This window comes from Aethalodelphis obliquidens, unplaced genomic scaffold (assembly GCF_003676395.1).
Source record: "Aethalodelphis obliquidens isolate GAN/ISIS:26980383/991018 unplaced genomic scaffold, ASM367639v1 scaffold54, whole genome shotgun sequence".
Classification (NCBI taxonomy): Eukaryota; Metazoa; Chordata; class Mammalia; order Artiodactyla; family Delphinidae; genus Aethalodelphis; species Aethalodelphis obliquidens.
In genome coordinates this window covers 5,991,066-5,997,874 of record NW_020837998.1, presented here as the reverse complement: position 1 = coordinate 5,997,874, position 6,809 = coordinate 5,991,066, and positions in this window count along the sequence as shown.

The window sequence follows — 6,809 nt, the reverse complement described above, 5'->3', positions numbered from 1 at the left end:
CTGAGTGTTTGATTTCCTGCCCCAAAATCATATGTTGAAGTATTAACCCCCAATGTGCCTGTCTTTGGAGATGGGGCTTCTAAGGAAGCAATTAAGATTAAATGAGATCATAAGAGTAGGGCCCTGATAAAATAAGATTAGTGCCCTTGTAAGAAGAGGCACCAGGGAGCTTGCTCTCTCTCTCACAAGCACAAAGAGGTCATGTGAGCACACAATGAGAAGGCAGCTATCTAGAAGCCAGAAAGAGCCCTCACAAGAAATTAAACCCTGCTGGACTTTGATCTTGGACTTTCTAGCCTTCAGAGCTGTGAGAAAAATAATTTCTTTTGTTTAAGCCATGCAGTCTGTGATATTTTGTTACAGTAGCCTGGACAGACTAAGACACTGTCATAAAATTAATACAAAGATAGCAGCTTAAAAAAGCATAAATTTATTATTTCACATTTCTTTAGATCTGAAGTCTGGGTGGATTTTAATGTTTTTTGTTTGTTTGTTTGTTTCTTTTTTTTACTCCTTATCTCACATGGCTAAAATCAGGGATAGAGGATCCTTTTCATATACCAGTAGCAATAAAAAAAATACTCATATATATCTTAGTGTAAAGAGGGTATTACACTGTAAAAAATACCTGAATAAGTGAGAACAGCTTTGTAATTAGGATTTGAGCAGGGGCTGGATGATTTTTAAGGACTATATTAAAAAATGTCTAAATTCCTTTGAGCAGATTGTCTGTCAGACTGTTTTTCAAGTTGGTTCTACTATTATACATTCTTACTAGAAATATATGAGGATTTTAATTGGCCCTCTATGATTTTCATGATATATTTAAAGTATGGCTCTGTAGTTTCTGAAACCTGCTGGATCTCATTGGCTCCTTCACTTTAAGGCTTTGTCTTAGAAGGGAGATTTTGTTGGTTAGTTTTGATTGTTCACATGGCCTTCCTGCTCCATTACCTAACTGCAGTTTCTTTGCAGTCACCTCTGTATTTCCTGTGTAATGAAGTTTCTATGTATGTGAAGAAGTAAAAACCAAACAAAAAAGAACTCCAAATTTTAAAAAGCGCACACACAATAAACTTTGTAAACACTAATCACTTATCAATTCTCTATAGGGGAACTAGGTTATGTTTCTGATATGTAATAATTGGGCATTATAGAAAGACCAATGAAATATACATTAAAGTATATATCTGAAAAATAGTTTTATTATCCATGTGACAATAAACATGCAACATTTATGCTACCTTTTTAAAAAAAAGGGAAATCCTTTATTCATTACATTTTAATAAAGTATGCATCATTATTAAAACATTGTGTGAACATGAGATGACATTTTTCAAGGCTTTGTCTTTTGACATAGTGCAATACATTTACTTAAACTTCTTTGGAAAAATTTAATTTGATACTGACCCTATAACAAAATATAAAATATGTGATATAGGCAATTTAAAGTTACACACAAAAGAGGAAAAGAGACTGCTCACTAAGATTTCAGAACAGTAGCCTTCAAGTTATTAAAATATTTATATTAATAAATGTGTAATGATATCTACAATTGTGAAGTAGGGAGTATGTCTTTTATCCATTTGGAAAGTTTTATTTAGAAAGATTTAGATGCATAGAGTATTAATGTTTGTGGTTGTGGAAGTAGTTAAGGATTTTATCATAGAGACTACTTTTCATAATCAGCTACATACGTATTCCAAATAATCAGGAACTTACTTTTCCATCAGATCAGTCAAAATTAGAAGACAGTTCTTATTTCATCTTATAAATAATAATTGCTATAGGTTACCACATATCCACCATTTAAACATAGAAAAATATGTGGCTATCATTAATGTTATTCACCAGAAAATGAATGGTATCAGCCACTTTCAATTCCTGAAGATAAGGAAAACACTAATGGTTGGATTCATTTTTATTTTCCAAAACTTTCTATGTGTTCCAAAACTCTGTAAATCCAGGAGCAGAGAATAGTCTAGAAAATGGTGATTCTCTTCCAAGTCTATCTTTTTATTACCTTGAAAAATATCGTTTCAGGGCTTCCCTGGTGGCGCAGTGGTTGAGAGCCTGCCTGCTGATGCAGGGGACACGGGTTCGTGCCCTGATCCAGGAAGATCCCACATGCTATGGAGCGGCTGGGCCTGTGAGCCATGGCCATTGAGCCTGTGCATCCGGAGTCTGTGTTCCGCAACGGGAGAGGCCACAACAGTGAGAGGCCCATATACCGCCAAAAAAAAAAAAAAAATATATATATATATATATATATATATATATAAATATAATTTCAAACATTTGGGACACTGTCTTAAACTGATAGTTAACATTTACTGTATATGTATCATATTTTTCTCCCAAAATTAAAACCTCTTGAGAACAGGAGCCATGTTATTTACTTGTTTTTCTTATTTAGCACTGGGGAAAAACACGAGGTTTATTAGTTCCTCAAAAAAAAAAAAAAGCATTGGACTTGCAATATACTAAAGAAAAAGAAATCCCTCTGTATTCATAAAAGCATACTCTGCTATGGATGCATAATCACATGTGTCCTAAAGATGCAGTACACTGTTGAAATGATTAAAAATTGTTTCCATATAATATAGGTATTATTATTATTTAAATCTGAGCATTGAATCTAAAAAGAGATACCTCTTGTATGCCAATGATAATGGTGAGCTAACATTTACTACTGCCAGGGAAAATGGTAAGCATTTTCAGGTATATTTCATTTAATCCCCTTAAATATTTATGAGACAGATGTAATTATCCCCATTTTACAATTTTAAAAAAATGAGGCAGAGAGGTTATGTAACTTTTACAAATCTTTCAGTTAGTAAGTGGTAGAACTAGGCTTCAAAGTGTACACTTTCAATGTCTATACTATATTGCCTTTTCAGTTATGTAATACACTGGATGAGAAGAACTCAGGTCATACAGTTGGACTGATTATAAAGAACTGAAATCTTGCACAATAGCACAATAACCTGATTCCTTAAGTACCAAATCTACTCAATATTTTGTCACACATCTAGCAGAAGAACCTTATTATACAGTTCTCTATCAAATAGTGACAGTAATTTAGTACGTTACTAAAATAATACCTGATACTAATTTAGTGTCTTACTAGAATAATATCTTTTTCAATAGAAAAAAAAGAATGCAGTTCTTCAAAACTCTATGATCCAAGGATCAACTTTAAACCTAAGCAAACATAACTCAGTAATATTCTTTGCTGGTTTCAATTACTTGTGTGCAGCTCTGCCACTTTCATTCCATTATTACTTGAGATTCCATCTGTAGAAACGACATCTGTTTCCCTGTAGCCACAAAGAAAATGTATCCACGTGTTCATATAAACACTTTGAAGCAGGGAATACATTATCACAGTGAATACAAGCTGCGATTGAAGCAGTGACATCCATAAGAATATGTGATACAAAAATTAACTCTGATTTCCCAATAGAATTTGATGATTTTATTGCTACCATTGATTTTCAAAGTATTTCATATAGATTAACTTAAGATATAGTCTTGGGCTTCCCTGGTGGCTCAGTGGTTGGGAGTCCGCCTGCCGATGCGGGGGGCACGGGTTCGTGCCCCGGTCCGGGAGGGTCCCACATGCCGCGGAGCGACTGGGCCCGTGAGCCATGGCCGCTGAGTCTGCGCGTCCAGAGCCTGTGCTCCGCAATGGAGAGGCCACAGCCGTGGGAGGCCTGCGTACAGCAAAAAAAAAAAAAAAAAAAGATATAGTCTTGACAAAACATTGCTGATGCTGATGAGTCAGCTCCAAAGAACATGAGAATCATTTCAAATTTGTGGCATTAAAATATAGTTTTCACAGTAAATTGAGGACTAAGTAAACATAAGTAAAATACTTTGGGCAAAGAGCTAACTAGGATTATCCTTTGGTTTAGGTCATATATCAACTGTATGCTTACCTTACATATCTATACTAATTCCATAAAATCTTTCATTTGATGAAAGTAGCAAGTGTGAGATTCACAAGTGACCAGTAGTAGAATCTTAAAATTCAGCTAACAAAAGAAGTAATTGAAATTAAAGATATAAAACTTAAAAGGGACAAATCTGAGTTCTCTTATATATGTCTAGGTAGATTCCATATAACATGTATTACTGAGAAGTAAAACTATTCCCCAGAAGGTTCTGGATTAACTAAGCACTGAAGGGCATTTGAAGAAAAAACCTGTTAGGGAAGGGATCAAGGTGACAATGGTGTATGAACCACAGAAAACATTAGGAATTCTGATATCATTTTTGAGGTTGCTATTTAGAACCATTATGAGAATAAGTATTATATAAGTGCACTGATGTATAAAAAAGTTAGACAAAAGTTGAAAGCAATCACTTTCTGGGACAGATTTCTTAAATATCATGACACCCAGCAGTAGTGCTACAGTACTTTAAGCCATGATTCCACACTGCCAGATATGCCATTATTGTAACATTGACATGGTATGTTAGATAGGGTAGGAAAAGTTTATTAAAATTATAAAAGTTGGTTGATATTTCCTCAGATTTAAAATATAGTCTATTTTTACTGGTTTAGCACAAATGCAAGGACACTTTATTGGACAGATGGAATAACAAGAATCTGAGGTTTTTGGCCTGCAAAGTCTTACAAATCATATTAAGTATGATGATCTAGAGTGTTTTAATTACAGAAATAATACCCATAGCCTGGGAGTCTTCAGATTCTTCAAGCATATTAGAATGCTCAGAGTGACTGGTGAGCAGAGCGAAATCTCCCATGGGCACTACCAGCTGGGTGGTGGTGAGGCTCAGTGGTATAGATCAGGAGAACAAGGTGAATGGGGAGAAGATATAAGGGGAGGATCATATGAATGATAGGGATGATACGAGATACAGGACCATTATCATGATAGTCAAAATTATAATAGTATAAACAATAAATGTGGTATAAAACTCCAATAAAATTTTTTAGAATAAAATCATATTTTCCAAGGTTGTTGGACAGAAGCATTCTGAAGTTTTTTATAAGGTAGAGCAAGCTTGGAAGTGGGGACAAGTGGATGGATGGAGCCTGCTTCATTGGTAGGTGGCAGAGAGTACACACTAAAATAATGTCACTCATTGGCTACTTTCCCCGTTTACATCATGTTTTGTTTTAATGGTGTCTTACCTAACGGTTTTTAAGCAAAATCTCAGGAGTCACTTATCGTATTTTAAAATTGTTTAAAATTCTAAAGTAGAAACTACCACACCACTGTAAAGCAATTATACTCCAATAAAGATGTTAAAATAATTCTAGATAACTTACTCAGTGGGAGGAAACATATTCCTCTTCCCCCCCAGCTACACATATGCTGCCACTGTTCTTCAAGTTCAAGCTATCCACACAGCCAAGAATTGTCCTCTTAGATAACTAAACCAGGCTGAAATGACAGGTGGGACTGTCACATGGATGGACTTGGAACTTACACCTGGAAATCCAGAACTCTATACCAGCTGAACAGTGTACCTAAGTAATTTATTTAACTGTGCAATAATGTGACCCCACCATCTTAGGTGACTATATACTTTGAATTTCATATAACATCATTGTAGAAGGTTTTTGCTCAAGTATTTTGTCTCTATCCCTAAACCACCAAAAGGCACACACACACACACACACACACACACACACACACACACACACACACACAGGAGTACGGGGATAAGAGGTTTTGTATGTGTTTAACTCTCCATGCAGAGATTGACAAAAATCAAATGCAGAATTGCATCCTATTAATGGCTGAATTACAACACAAGTTGAACTTCCAGCCTCTCATGGTGTCTGCTGTTAAAGGGAAAGAAGAGTATCCTGAAAATTGGAATGAGAGGTGTGTAAAGACCCTGATGGGAGACCTTCAAGATGGCGAGGATTAAGACATGGAGATAATCTTCCTTACCAGAAATACATCAGAAATACATCTACATGTGGAAAAACTCCTACAGAACACCTACTGAACACTGGCAGATGACCTCAGACTTCCCAAAAGGCAAGAAACTCCCCACGTACCTGGGTAGGGCAAAAGAAAAAAGAAAAAACAGAGACAAAAGAATAGGGACAGGACCTGCACCTCTAGGAGGGAGCTGTGAAGGAGGAAATGTTTCCACACACTAGGAAGCCCCTTCACTGGTGGAGACGGGGGTGGCAGGGGGGAAACTTCAGAGCCACAGAGGACAGCACAACAGCAGCGGTGCAGAGGGCAAAGCAGAGAGATCCTCCCACAGAGTAGAGGTGTTGACCAGCACTCACCAGCCTGAGAGGCTTGTCTGCTTACCCACCACGGTGGGAGGGGGCTGGGAGCTCAGGCTCTGGCTTCAGAGGTCAGATCCCAGGGAGAGGACTGGGGTTGGCTGTGTGCACACAGCCTGAAGGGGGCTAGTGCACCACAGCTAGCTGGGAGGGAGTCCAGGAAAAAGTCTGGAACTGCCTAAGAAGCAAGAGACCATTGTTTCGGGGTGCACGAGGAGAGGGGATTCAGAGCACCACCTAAATGAGCTCCAGAGACGGGTGTGAGCTGCAGCTATCAGCCCAGACACCAGAGATGGGTGTGAAATGCTAAGGCTGCTGCTGAAGCCAACAAAAAGCCTGTATGCAAGCACAGGTCACTATCCACACCTCCCATCCCAGGAGCCTGTGCAGCCTGCCACTGCCACTGCCAGGGTCCCGGGATCCAGGGACAACTTCCCTGGGAGAACACAGGGCCTGCCTCAGGCTGTTGCAATGTCACGCTGGCCTCTGCCATTGCAGGCTCACCCCACATTCCATACACCTCCTT